We start from the raw sequence: 15,287 nt of genomic DNA, 5'->3' as shown, positions 1-15,287 counted from the left end.
TAATACCTCAATTCTGTTCTGCTGAGATAATCTCTGGGATTGAGAGAAGACTTTGTTCTCTTGGCCTATTTATGTCTTCTCTGAGACAACAATGGTGCCAGCTGCTGCCAATTGTGGTGTTAGTTTTTACGATGTGGACACTAGTTTACCAGAAACTGAAATATAACAGCAACACTACAAGGGGCACCAAACAGCTGTAGAGTGCAATAATTTTATATTGACATTTAATAGCAAAAGCTAATATGTTTTTCTTTTTTCTTTTCTTTTCTTTTTTTTAATTTGTTTTGATTTTAGTGTATCACTTTTGCAATATCATCCACTATTTGAAATCTGGTAATCAGGTATTTCCCATATAATATGTGGACCACTTAACTAATGATGCTTTCGCCCAAGAGCAGAATCAATTTTCTAGCAATAAAAATGCATTTTACTACTGCAAAAATAAATCCTCATCTTCTGACAGAAGACGCATAATTTTTAAATACAGGTCTGTTGCATCTTACGCACATTTAAAATGCGCGATTTCAGCTTTACACGGTTGGCAAAAACAAAACAAAAAAAAAGAGAAAAATAACAATTTTAATACTGTACCTGTAGTGCGGGCAATTCCATCAGCCATTACACTCAATGTAATTTTGACTATTTGCGATTTTCGCTTTACACGCTGACTGCGGAACGTAACCACAGCATAAGATGCATGCATAAAGCAGTTACATATTTTTCAGAATATGCTAGAGTGCATGCCCATGTATCTCAGATTGAAACTGAGTCACTGTATAAGCTATCAGCAGTGTGGCTGAGATTTTTTTTTAATGTCATAGTATTGGAGTATTGGGAGGTGCATGTGTGTATACACAAATAAATCTGTTTATGTACTGTGTGTGTAATTTTTTTAAAAAAGTATTGTTGATTTGTTAATTACCTATGAAACAGTTGCAATAGGTTATTATAAAGATTTATGAACATTCTTGCCATTAACTAAATTCAGCCACACACACTAAAAATATTTTGTTTATATTCAGCAAACCTCAGATAAAGTATTGCACAAGAAGTTGTTGCCATATGTTGGGTAGCGAGGAGGGTTGTTATTATTCTTACTATAATAACAGTTTTCCCCAGGAAAATCTATGGTACTGGGATAGGGCATCAAACAAATATTGGATGACAATATATTTCTAAAATGTTTAAAATATATTTTAAAATGTAAACTGATCATCAAGGGTATAGTTTAACACAGAATAACATATAGCTCCCAATGGAAAAACAAAAAACAGTTATACATGCAATATTGCTAAGACACACTGACTCTTCTGGAATAGTAGAGCATTTCCACATCCCTCAAGTTTCAGATATATTTGGCAATTCTTAGCAGAATTCAGATGATTTCCAAGTTCTCAATTACACTGCACTTCCTTTGCCATCACTTTAATTATAAGGTTCTCTCTTCCTTTCAGGTGCAAGTCAAAGGTGTATAACATGATTGGGTGATTAACATAATTCATATTGGTGTTTAAATGCTAGCTTCAGTAGTTCATTGACCTTTGGGGAACACTGCAAGACACATCTATTTGAGTGGGCTGTCACAGAGGATCGGGTATTGTGGCAGGGCTGTTTTGTATTCTGCTGTCTTTTTATTTGGAAACCTGGGATGTTTGATAGAAGCCGCTTTTTACTTTTTATACAAATCAAAATCAACATAAACAGATTTAACAAAGAATTTTGCACTCTAGGCTTATTCTGATTTATGCAGAATAAATTGCATAGTTCTAATCTCTTCAGTACTACAACTGGAAATCATAATGTATAGGTAAATGAAAAATGTAGTATGTTCATTGTGTTCTCATGACATCATATTGGGCAAGATCCAAATCTCAGTGATGTCAACAGAATCTTTCCATTGACTTCAGCTAGCTTTGCAGCAAACCCATTGGTTCAAGTTACATGTTTCCACAGTTTGTATTACATTCTGTGTATGAGTTAACTAGATCTGTAGATGGAACGGTTCCATAAAAACATGTCTTGAATATGGGTTCAATAGCTGTGCTACACAGTAAGTGGTACTACGAAAATTATTAATTATGTAGTGTTCTTTGCCTTCAAAGCTCTGGCTGATAAGTTGAAAGCAAAGTATGTCTAATTACTAAATAATGGTGTACAACAGTGATTTTAAAAAAAATAATATCAGTTGAATTATAATACAATTGTGGTGGAAAAATACCTTTTATGAGCACTGAGGTATTAGCATCTCCACCAGTGGGGCTTGTTTAAAATAGATTATAATCTATATATCATGTTAAAATAATGTGTACATTTGTGTGGTAGTGGTGATAGTAAGTTGCATAGGATCATTCATCAGCTCAGTTTATATTTATTTAGCTTTGGGGTTTGTTAGGTTCAATGCATGGTACCTTAGGGAGAAGCAGAATGTGCTTGCTGTCCAGTGATGCAATCTTTTCTATTTCAAATAGAGGTTACAGACACTGAGAAAGGTAGTGGATTGACTCCAAATCACAGAGTTTAGTTTGATAGGGCTGGAAATGCTTTTGAATAAACTATACAGGACTCAGCTAGTTTTTTTCCTTTTTGTCCTACAATACTTTAGATTTAGTTTTAGTCAATTCTAATTCAGTTTTAAACAGATTATCCTTTCATAAACTTAATTACTATTCTTTTCCTAATGTGCCCCCAAGGAGCACTTATTTTACTGCAGTTATAGAAAATGAACAGTGGAGAAAAATCTGGCTCTACAGAATACTAGTCTCTTCATCTTTACCAATTATTTTTCCCTCTGCTGTATGGAAGACAGTTGCAATGATACTGTCATTTAAGTGATACGATCTTAGAATTAAATTAAAATGCAGAGCACCCCAGACTGATGGCCAGAACTCGGGCAGTGTGAGTGCCACTGAAAATCAGCTCGTGTGCCGCCTTTGGCACCCATGCCATAGGTTGGCTACCCTTGATCTAGAGAATGGTATTGAACACATCTTTTGAGAATTTTCAGTGAGCCCTCCATATGAATCTCCATTCCCTGTGCCTAATTTTCTGAAATCTCTTGATCACACAATAACAATCTTCATTCCAGCGAAGGAAAAATGCGCCAGTGTTGGCCATAAGGGTAGTTAAAGAGGAAGAGAAGGTTTTACACACTTGACAAGGAGTTAGTACTGGAACTCTTTAAATGGTGCCACATTTGGTATGTGTGATTCCCAGACTGAGGCATGCAGTTTCGTTAGTAAGGGCTGACACCAAAACAATCCTTGCAGATCTGATTAATTTTCAGGTTGTTCATGAACTAGAATCTCCATGCAAAATGTTCATCTGCTTCCCTGCCAGCACTGGGATTCCTCCAATACCTATTGTTGTCTTCAAAAGGCGAGGATAGCCAGTTATTTCTATCTTTGTCACCAAATAGCTCTATCTTTTCTACCCTAGACCTTTAAACAGAAATGGATGTGTGCTTCCCTTATCAGTCTTTGACTTCCTGTTAAGGACAACCAGTTCCTAAAGGGTCTTTTGGGGAGCCTCTCAGCTTCTCATAGGTATTCATTAATCCACATTGTGTCATTGATGTTTCTGAGACTATTACAAATAAAAAAGTATCAGAGGGGTAGCCGTGTTAGTCTGGATCTGTAAAAGCAGCAAAGAATCCTGTGGCACCTTATAGACTAACTGATGTTTTGGAGCATGAGCTTCCGTGGGTGAATACATGCATGCATCCGACAAAGTGGGTATTCACCCACAAAAGCTCATGCTCCAAAATGTCTGTTAGTCTATAAGGTGCCACAGGATTCTTTGCTGCTTTTATAAATAAAAAAAAATCCTTCTGTTTGTGGGGTGGGGAGGAAATCACATGATCTCTAGAGAAGATGGCTGCCTAGCTCCTGGCCTCCTCACCCACTAATCCTCATCAATGAAGGGCTCTCAGGTATCTAAACCATAACTTTTCTATAAGAAATTTGCTAACTAGATGAGGGGGACACTTTTTTGTTGTGGTGTGATGGATCCTGCTGACAAAAATAGAAACGCCAAACAACCCAAGTCTGAATCTCCAGAGCAAGGTAAGAATGAGGAAATCCAGTAGTCTCTCACACTGGACTTTGTGGCTATGGAGTACTTTCTAACTACCAAATTTGATCTTTTATCTCAAGATATCTTGAGCTCGCTAATGATGAGGGAGAATATGAACTATGAAAAACTACCATAAAAGCAGGTGAAACAAGATGATGTTGAAAATAGATCACACAGTTTGTGATTAGTGGGGGTCCCTGAAGGGCTGGCAATTAAAAAAAAATCAACAACAACAATTAGCTTTCTCCAGAATACCCTGAGTTACTAGGATTGGATCCCATGTTCCTTTCTTTGGAGATTGAAAGAGTGGCAGAGAAGAAAGCAATAATAACCACAAACCCATCATCTTTAAATTGCTATGATTTAATGACAAAATTAAGCTGATGTCTGGTGCTAGGCAAAAGGGAACTCTTAAGTAAAAGGCTTTTAAATTTTCTTTGTATCCAGACTTCTCTGTAAATTTAAGCAAGAAGAGAGCAGAGCTTAATGTCATCAAACAAGCTCTTGGGATCAGAAATTAAATACAGTCTCAAATATCCTGCAGTCTTCATAATGAAGCTAACAGACTCTGTGAAATACTTCAGTACCTTGTTGGATGCTTGGCAAGCACTGCAGGAATTGAAATCAGATCTCACTAAGGGTAAAAGCATGATCTTCTCATAAAAGAAAATAAAATGGAGAGTATAAGCTCTCAAGAAAAGGATCTGTGATTGAGAAAACTAGGAAACTCATGAACATATATTTTACATATTTGAAATATTTTATAGTGTTATAACATATGAGTACTGTTAGACAAGATATTTAGCATAGCTTGATAATCAACATTTTCAATATATTGAAAAGTCAACATAAATATATCTAGATATTTATAATAATTATATTACTCTTATTAGAGAAATAAGGTGGGTAAGGTAATATCTTTCTCACCAACAGAAGTTGATCCAGTGAAGATATTACCTCACCCACCTTGTCTCTCTATTATTCTGGGACCAACATGGTTGCAACAACACTGCACACAACAGTGGAATGTGTTACTCTTATAACATTTCTACTTATATTTTTATCTATATTTATTTTTTATATATACATGACATTAATATATTCATAACTATTTGTGTGTTATTTGTGAATACCTGTATCACCTTATATGGGCATTTGTGTGTTTATTTTTATGTTTCTACCCATACTTAAAGTGTATATCTTTATAATATGCACATGGTGATAATATTTATATTTATTTGCACACATACTATCATTTGTGACACTTTATATTTACCATTTGTATTAGACTATTGGTATAAATATTTACATGCCATGTGCATATTAGAATTTATATACTATACTATTATGCATTCATATCTATGAAGCAATAAGCTTTATATACACTGGGGCATGGTATTTTGGTAAATATATTTCCAACAGATTCATAATAAATATGTATTGTGGATGGGGAGGAGGAGGGTGTATGCAGGTATACGCCATCTGGGAACTGAATGTGCCCATGTTGGAAGTCCAGGATGTTAATGGTAAAATGAGTGGTATATTTTCCTTTTGTATGGAGAGGCACTTGAAGGCTGTCAATCTATTTGGTGTCAATTAGCAGCTGACCAGTCACTGCTTTTTTTCGTGAACCCTCCAAGAGAATCAAAACTTTGAGGCACTTAAAATCAAATGGATGTCATATAGCGTTACTTCAGGAGACCCATTTCAGGAATGAACATGCAGACAGAATTAATAAAACATGGGTGGGACATGAATACCACTGCTCTTTAAAATTCAGAAGCAGGAGAATAGCAATACTAATCCACAAGCGCCTAACTTTTGAATATATTCAGTCATAATCAGATCCAGAGGGCAAAAACATAATAATTGATGGCATTTTCAATACTAAGAGATTATTTTTGGAGAGTGTATATAAGCCTAGAGGTGGGAACATACCTTTATTGAAGAAATAACTGGCATTGTTTCCAACAGAGTTGATATGTCCCATGTCCCAGTGGTGCTAGAAGGAGATTGGAACACTGTCATTGATGATATCTTAGACAAATCTCAATGTTTTTAGCAAAAATCTCAGGCCTTTGCAAACCACTCATTATCCTTAGTGAAGGTTATTGGACTAGTGAATATTTAGAGAATGAAGCATCCTACAAAGCATGACTACACATATTTCTCCATAATTCATGATTACTATTTCAGGTTAGATTTTTTTTATGATATCTAAAATACTATTTCCTGCATGTCTGGAGGAGGAAGTTGGTAATATCGTCTTTGATCATGCTCCAATTTCTCTTCACATAGATACTTGTCATAGTGCTACAAGATTCTCAAGATGGAAATTAAACACACATCTAGTGAGAGACCCGGCATTTCTTCATATTATTGAAGCATCCATTACAGCTTTTTGAAGGAAAATACAAATACTGTCTCCTCTACTACAACTTTATGGGAAGCATTACCTTAACGGGAGAATGTATAAAATTCACATCTGAAAAGAGTACAAAAATGAATGAATTACTTAATTCTTTGACAGAGGAGGTTGATAATTTTGGGAGGAAAATAAAGACCCTCACAATAATGAGCTGATGCACTCTCTCATTGTTTCAATATACAAATACAATGAACGTATGTCCACCAATATTGAATTTATTGCTTAGTGATTCAACAGAGGAATTATGAATTGTGGGATAAAGCAAGCAAGCTCCTAGTGAAGAAAATTAAAATGGCTTCATCCAATGGTACTGTATTCCCTTTGTTACAGGACAATAAATTTTCTGTACTAGAATCTGTTAAAACTAACAGGCAGTTTAAAAACTTTTATGAATTCCTTTACATATCTCATGATCAGTTCAATTCCAATATATTTGACCAATTCTTGGAGGGACTACCCCTAAATACATTATCAGTACCTCCATCTTCTTGTTCTTCAACTCTTAGCCAGACAGCCAGCTGTAACGATCGTTCACCATTTGGTCCATTCTTCCCCAACCGCAAAAGGTTGACCACTTAAGAGTCCAACATCGGAAAAGATTTGATGAACCCATGTAATAGGGCATCTGCCTCTAGGCCACCTCTCCCCCTCAGTTGGTGGAATTTTGTACTGGAGGTTATAAGCCACCCGGAGAATGGCATTCGCTGGTATGTCTTTGCTGGCATCCTTGCGACATGTCCGAAAAGCATAAAGTGCCGCCTGCGGACAATGGCCCCACTAGTCTGTAGATCAAAATGACCATAAACATCTGCATTACTGATTAAGTCATTCCACTTTATGCCCAATACATGACATTGACATTTTGCTTGGAAAGTACCTCCATCTGATTATATGGAATAAGATCTCTCTCTGTAGAAGAAAACTCTATTAGAAGTTAAACAAGCTAGAAGAAGTTAAATTATCTTACTCAACTTCAGCACAGTGCTTGAGTGTGATGGTTTTCCAGCAGAATTTTATAAGACATTTATCAATCAGTTAGTACTGATACAGACGTCTACAATGAAATAATGTCACGAGATATGACGACAGCAATAATTACTCTAATTCGAAAGAAAGACATGAATGGTCTTCACTGTGGAGTTTACCGCCCACCTTGCTGTTGAACACAGATTACAAATACTGATAAAGATTCTTGCTTCACACTTAAACAACATTGCTCCATCAATCTTTCATGAGGACCAGATGGGTTTTATTCGCAGCAGATCAGTGGTAGACAACACTCTAAAGATATTCCAGGCACAAACAACTGATGCTCCAGCTGCTTATCCTATTGTTAGATGCTGGAAAGGCTTTTGATCAAGTGAACTGGCCATATATACAAGCAGTCCTGAGAAAATCATTCCTTGCCTCTCTTCTGAAGTATAGTTATCTTCTCCACTTTCTTGTTAAATTGAGGAATGCATCAGCAATGCCCTGTATTACCTCTACTATTTGATATAGCCATGGAACTTCTGACAGCATGTATCAGACAGACAACATCCATTGAAGGATATACCATCTGGGATAAAGAGTAAAAGATTAGTCTATACATGGCTGACATTCTGTTCACTCTCAAAAATCCCTCATCTTCAATTTCACTGCTAGGATCTGCAGTAAACTGCTTCAGTGAAATATCTGGATTTCAGATAAACTGGAATAAGTTTGATTAATTAATGTTTCTTGTAGACCAAATATCTCTCATATACAGTCATTGTGCTTTCATAACCTATTAGGCATCAGGATATGTTCTGATTTATCAATAATAGTATCTGAAAACATGGATGTCATACTCTGAGAAGTGACAAATGATACGGAGAAATGGTGTCCACTATCAGTATGTTTATTGGGAAAGATAGAAGCTATTAAAATGAGTGTACGACCAAGATGTATGTGTATGTTAGCTTAATTCTACTTAAATTTCCTGCTTCAACTTTTGAAAGAAGTAGAGTTGTACAAAACTTCTTATGGATTATTAAGATACCACAGAAATCCCACAAGATACTTAAGAAATGATGTCCAAATTGGTGAGTAAGAATTCCTGATTTGTGTTTCTATCATGTGGCTTTTCAATTAAGATTTTTAATAATTGTCCTACCAACTCTTCACAAGCCCCAATGTGGCTTGAGATTGAAGAAAAAATTGCTAACCCTGTTGCTCTCTCTCTGAACTTCCATTTTTAAAATGGTTGCCTGCACCTTTAAGAAAAAAAACACAGTAGTTACCTCCTCTTGGAGTGTTCTTCAGAAAATCAAGTCAGTTACCACTTCTAATCTCACCAACTCTACTTACATGCCAAAATAATTCCAGATTTAAATTTGCTAATAGCTAGAAACTGAAGGTAATCTGGCTATCCAATGGCAAATTTAGCCTTCTTTACAGACTTTCATGGTAAATAGCAGCAACCAATAGAGTAAGATCCTTTTCTACTCAAAATTATAAAGAAACTGTGGAACTGTTAGCAGGCCACAAATAACTCACTCTGGTTTCTCTTCAGGTCATAGATTCATAGACTCTAGGACTGGAAGGGACCTCGAGAGGTCATCGAGTCCACTCACCTGCCCTCATGGCAGGACCAAATACTATCTAGACCATCCCTGGACATTTATCTAACCTACTCTTAAATATCTCCAGAGATGGAGATTCCACAACCTCCCCAGGCAATTTGTTCCAGTGTTTAACTACCCTGACAGTTAGGAACTTTTCCCTAATGTCCAACCTAAATCTCCCTTGCTGCAGTTTAAGCCCATTGCTTTTTGTTCTATCATTAGAGGCTAAGGTGAACAAGTTTTCTCCCTCCTCTTGATGACACCCTTTTAGATACCTGAAAACTGCTATCATGTCCCCTCTCAGTCTTCTCTTCTCCAAACTAAATAAACCCAATTCTTTCAGCCTTCCTTCATAGGTCATGTTCTCAAGACCTTTAATCAGTCTTGTTGCTCTTCTCTGGACCCTCTCCAATTTCTCCACATCTTTCTTGAAATGCAGTGCCCAGAACTGGACACAATACTCCAGCTGAGGCCTAACCAGCGCAGAGTAGAGTGGAAGAATGACTTCTCGTGTCTTGTTTACAACACACCTGTTAATGCATCCCAGAATCACATTTGCTTTTTTTGCAACAGTATCACACTGTTGACTCATATTTAGTGTGGTCCACTATGACCCCTAGATCTCTTTCTGCCATACTCCTTCCTAGACAGTCTCTTCCCATTCTGTATGTGTGAAACTGATTGTTCCTTCCTAAGTGGAGCACTTTGCATTTATCTTTATTAAACTTTATCCGGTTTACCTCAGACCATTTCTCCAATTTGTCCAGATCATTTTGAATTTTGACCCTGTCCTCCAAAGCAGTTGCAATCCCTCCCAGTTTGGTATCATCTGCAAACTTAATAGGCGTACTTTCTATGCCAACATCTAAGTTGTTGATGAAGATATTGAACAGAGCCGGTCCCAAAACAGACCCCTGCGGAACCCCACTTGTTATACCTTTCCAGCAGGATTGGGAGCCATTAATAACTACTCTCTGAGTACAGTTATCCAGACAGTTATGCACCCACCTTATAGTAACCCCATCTAAATTGTATTTGCCTAGTTTATCGATAAGGATATCACGCGAGACAGTATCAAATGCCTTACTAAAGTCAAATGGTATACCACATCCACCGCTTCTCACTTATCCACAAGACTCGTTATCCTATCAAAGAAAGCTATCAGATTGGTTTGACATGATTTGTTCTTTACAAATCCATGCTGGCTATTCCCGATCACCTTACCACCTTCCAAGTGTTTGCAGATGATTTCTTGGATCGTGTAAATCTTTTGCCTTTTACTAACGATTTCCATGGAGAGGCGCGTTTAGGAGTTTCTATCCAATTTTTTGAGGCTTCACTTCAGTAAGGCTGTTACCCAGCCTTGTGAAAAAAGCAGTCTTCACCTGAAGTGCACTTTAAAAGGTATGTTAACCAAAAAGCATTTTGTGAGTAACACGTACAAATGGCTGAACTCCTTGATTTATCTTACTGACTATACCATAAAAGAAAAATGGGAGAAGGAGCAAAATAACTCACTTTACTCTGACAGGTAGGATGATATCTGACACAGTGTATGCAGAACATCCAGTTCTCTCTTTGCTTTTCTTTCAGAACAAAATTCTAAAAAGACATTATTGAACTCCTGAGCAAGTGCATAAAGTAAATGCTAGAGAAGTGACAGCTTCAATGCAAACCTGTCTCATATAGTATTTGAATGTCATAAAGTATATCTACATTTTGGAAGTATGTAGTAACCAGGGTAAGGGCATTCCCTACGTCACACCTCTGTGTTTTAGGCTTTCTAGATTATGTACCCTGTTGGAGTAATGCCAGGAAATAGATTGTGTGGAACGAACAGTGGCCAAGAGCCATTTGATGAAATTGGAACTCTTCCCCCCGTATTCTTTGATTGGCTAACTGGTTAACTAATGGGGAAAAAAATAATTTACAGAGTCACAGGATCCAACTATGAAGGCACTTGGTCTTTCATGAGAGCATTACAAATTGACTCCAGGTATATTTGGCTTCTGATGCTTCTCTCTTTATTATTTTTTTCTATTTTTTTGAAGGGATGTTGATAGGGAATTATTTATCTTATAACATCCAGGAGTAGTTATCTATGATTATTTCATATTGTGTTATTATTAAATCCATACTCCTGCTGTGTTTTCTTTGTCATAGTATTTGAATAAGTCTATATGGTTGTATTAAAACTTCAGAAAAATAAAATTAAAAAGTCTATCCCTCTTAATGCTGCATTTTTGATAGCAACACTCAAGTCAGAGAACTAAAGTAATAGTTATTTACTGTCTAGTTCATTAATCATTTTGTTGTTCTTATGTGTTTTCCAAAAAGATAGAAATTTTGACTTTGCAAAGCCAGTATTATAATGGCCCAAACCAGTTTGTTGAATGATTATTAATAGAACAACAGTAGTTCAAATTCTTCATTATATTTTAGACTCCAGGACAGCACCTAAGTATGTGCTTAACTCCATCTCTGTTCAAGAAAGCCCTTAGGGACATGCTTAACTTTAGTGTGTGTATGTGCGTGTGTGAATATACATACACATACTAAAGATAAATATATATATTTAAATATCTATCTATCTAACACATGCTTAAGCCCTCATCCTGGATAGAAGGGCTTTCCTGAATCTGGGCCTCAGGGGCTAAACATTTCATAATTCCTTACAAAACTGTACTGAGTAAAAGGCATTCAGAATAGGAAGATATAGATCTCTTAACTGTATGCAAAATATACAGAGCAGTATTTTTTAAAAAGTGTATACATTTATTTGGGAACTTTACCTGTTCAAATGGAAACCTTGGATAAATCAAAGTCAACATATAAAATTTAGAGTGTCAAATATCAGAATGCTAAGGGGCATGGTCTGCATTTTCTCTACATTACTATATTAATCATGGTTTAAACCATAGTAATCTAGCTGATCCCCTGTCACACAACAGCTGTAACCTAAAATGTTTCATTCACTCGCTCTGGCTAAGTTGTGTGTCTGGAAAACTGACTGCAAATATTTTCCTACCAGTTCTTGGAGATGCTCCTCTGAGGACCTTGATGTTAAGCCTGTGGACTTGAATTCTGTAGTGCTTCTAAGTAAAGTTAACACAGAAGTATCTTTTTCATTGTCAGAGACTCTTCCATTAAGTAATGACATTTTGTTGTGTTGGTGCCAAATTTAAAATTTGTAAGTTTTCCAACTAGAAGTATTAAACGACTGTAGTAAAATCCTCGAATGAGAAGCCACAAGTCTTCTTTCTATGAAAAATATTATATCATCGCTCCTCGCTCTTAGTCTTGGAATGATGCACATGCCATCTGTATTTTTAAGGAGAAAAAAAATGTAAATAAGAGCAAGGATTAGAGCTTTCAAACATAACGGCTTGTTCACCCTGTGTGCATGGTAAATGGGATATCATTCTGGGAAAAGTACTCCCAGGCCTGTATCTAAAAATCCTGTTTTGTTCAGTGCAAAACACAATGGGGCTTTGGCCTCCATATTCTTGTGCAAAAGAAATAAATAATAATAGTCCTAAATTTGGTAAAAAATTATTTTATAAACAGCTACACAATACCTCTTGGGTAAATTCACTAAGTCTTTAAAGTTCACTGTGTCAAAATCACCAAACTGCACCATTAAGCAGGGGGGAGAGGGAGAATTTATCTGACTGGATGAAGGGAACAGTGCTTTATGGCTGGGGGGGTGGGGCGGCAGAGAGATCAAACTGCTGCAAAAGGAGACAAGGAGCCAGCATAGCAACACTGACTCATCCCTTGGGAACCGGATGGGTGGAAGGATTTAAAAGGGGCAGCCCTGAGCGTGAAGCCCCTTTTACATGGAGCAGGCTGAGGCAGCACCCAGCTTCCCTCCCCTTTAGGTGTCGAAATACCAAGTTCTGTGAGCATTACGCTAGCCACCCCCTCTTTTACGGGGGCTGGGAAGGAATTTTTTCCTTACCACCAGATTGGCCTAGGTGGAGTTGGGGGTTTTTCACTTTCCCCGTAGCAGGTTAAGGGAGGGCTTTGTTGACAGCGTGGCATGAAGGACAATAGGCTATATGTCGCAACTCATTATGTAAATGTGGGGTGGATGTCCAGTGCCAGTACTCCATAGAAAAGGAATACAGTGACTGGATAAATGGCTTGGACAGGACTTAAAAAGGAGGTGCTGGTTAAAGGAATGGAACAGATGGGGGGTTCCTCTGATTAGTATGGCAGGGAGCCAAGCCCTATTTTTCATAGCCCACCTTGACCTCGTATGAGAGAGGAGGTGGATGGAAAGGTCCCAGCAATGGATTGCCTGGAGAACCTGGATGGAAAAAGAAGGGGAACTGGTGGAAGTCCCCAGGTAATTATTGACTGAACATGGGTTTACCTGCACTGTACTGCACTGTTACCTGCACCTGCACTGCACTGTACACTTTTATCTGCCAGGTGGTCCCAGACATCTAATAATAAAATCTGATTAAAACCATATCAAATGTCTCCTGTCCTTTTTTCAGTATAGCCGGACACTAAGAAACACAAGTTTAAGTTACAGCTTCCATATTAAAGATGAGTAATATTTTCGAAATGCTTAGTTAACTTAGGAGCCCAAGTATCATCATAAATCAGCAGTCTTAAGTCCCTTTTGAAAATGGGACTTGGGCTCCTAAATTAAGCATTTTGAAAATATTATTCATGTCTTTAACTCAGTAGGTTTTGTATTTCACAGTCAAATACATATCCTGAGTGGTTAAATCTTTAGATCTTTAGATATGCTTGATACAGCTGTGTTGATGCAAAGGGGCTTTTAAGATACTTTTGCACTTCTCAGAAGCTGGGGCCAGATGAGGATCAGTTTTGACCACAGCGTAACTTACTGCAGCCTATGACTGTCTCTAAGTTCTGCCTGACCGCCCGGAGCAGCCAAGGATTGCTAGAGCATAATGATGCTCCAACACATACCCTTTTCTTCTGGAAGACCCAATACTCTGGGAATCAGGATGGGGATGGCTAAACCAGCTCTACTGTCAAGGGATTCACCTTGCATGAGGGGAAATCCTTTGGGAGCCTGTAAAGTTGGCTTTGCAGCTGCTTTATGCTGCTAGAGAAACCCTTGATTAGCTAAATAGGTGATGAGGAAGCAAAAGTCTGGCAAACACAGAAAACAAAAGGGAAGTTGATGCAAATAAGCAAGACGGGCAAATTAATATAGCAAAGGTAACCCTATTTTTCAGAAACTTGTGAATACAAGTTAAAGCTGTTTCTGAACAGTTTTACTTATGTATCTGGTACTTATGGAAAAAAATAATTCAAGATCTAACTCTCCTTGGCAACAAGGCAGTCTTTACATAAGGGTGAACTGCTCCTGAACAATTTCTGCAATGTATCAGGGGCAAACAGGCTTTTCTGCAAAATCAGGCCTGCATGTCTTCATATTCCAGTCCTTTGATTCTTGTATAAACATACCACTGTGTGACCAATGTCAAGAAACTCTCACTCTCTCTGTTTCTGTTTGATTTCTCTTTGATTCCCCCTATAATGTTCCAAGGAATTGATGAAGTGCAAGGTTTTGTTCCTAACGTGTTTTGCTCTGATTTTGATTGATTTTGAATACCCGTAAGACTATACAGACACAGAGCAACTTTATACTGTTCTTCCTCTAATGCTGCTTCCTCTTATACTGTTCTTCCTCTATTGGGCATTGAAAATGAATTTCTTTATCTTGCTGGATGACACCCAGGACCAAATTCTCCCTGCTGTAAGGTTTATCTTATATTGTTCTATATGATAAAGAAAGTTAGCTGAAATATTAACTCTATCCACAATATTCACAGAGTGCCAATCATCATAGCATCTAATTATAAAAAACAAATATTAAATAAGAAAATATATGAATCTTTAAAATAGCCATATTTAAATATATTACCCAGATGTCTATAAGCTGAATATTTTGGATACAACCAGTGAACATTTCCACTTGCAAAGAAAGAAAGAAAGAAACATTTGTATAAGGATAGAATATTTGAATAAAGTCTTTAATCTCTGAGCTATGTTAGAATCTGTTCAAGAATCCTGTTCTTTCCATCATCTAAAATATTGTATCAATAGTGTACATTCATCCTTAACTTCTACTTGTCTTTCAAACACTACTCCATAAACTTTCTTATATTTATGAATGCTGACTGAACTTGGCTTTAACTGTAATTAATAATGAA

The 15,287-nt window shown here is 37.1% G+C and overlaps 1 protein-coding gene and 1 non-coding gene across 4 annotated transcripts in view; both read left to right on the top strand.

Moving 5' to 3' along the window:
• Window positions 1–15,287, top strand: part of ROBO1 (roundabout guidance receptor 1) — a 1,055,533-nt gene that overhangs the window by 433,118 nt on the left and 607,128 nt on the right. The gene's annotated exons all lie outside the window — the stretch shown is intronic.
• On the top strand, window positions 10,321–10,436 carry LOC115644665. Its single transcript, XR_003998584.1, has one exon. It is a non-coding gene; the product is annotated as a U5 spliceosomal RNA (small nuclear RNA).

Source organism: Gopherus evgoodei, chromosome 1 (assembly GCF_007399415.2).
Source record: "Gopherus evgoodei ecotype Sinaloan lineage chromosome 1, rGopEvg1_v1.p, whole genome shotgun sequence".
Taxonomy (NCBI): domain Eukaryota; kingdom Metazoa; phylum Chordata; order Testudines; family Testudinidae; genus Gopherus; species Gopherus evgoodei.
The sequence above is the reverse complement of the archived record's forward strand: the minus strand, read 5'-3'. Positions and strand labels throughout refer to the sequence as shown.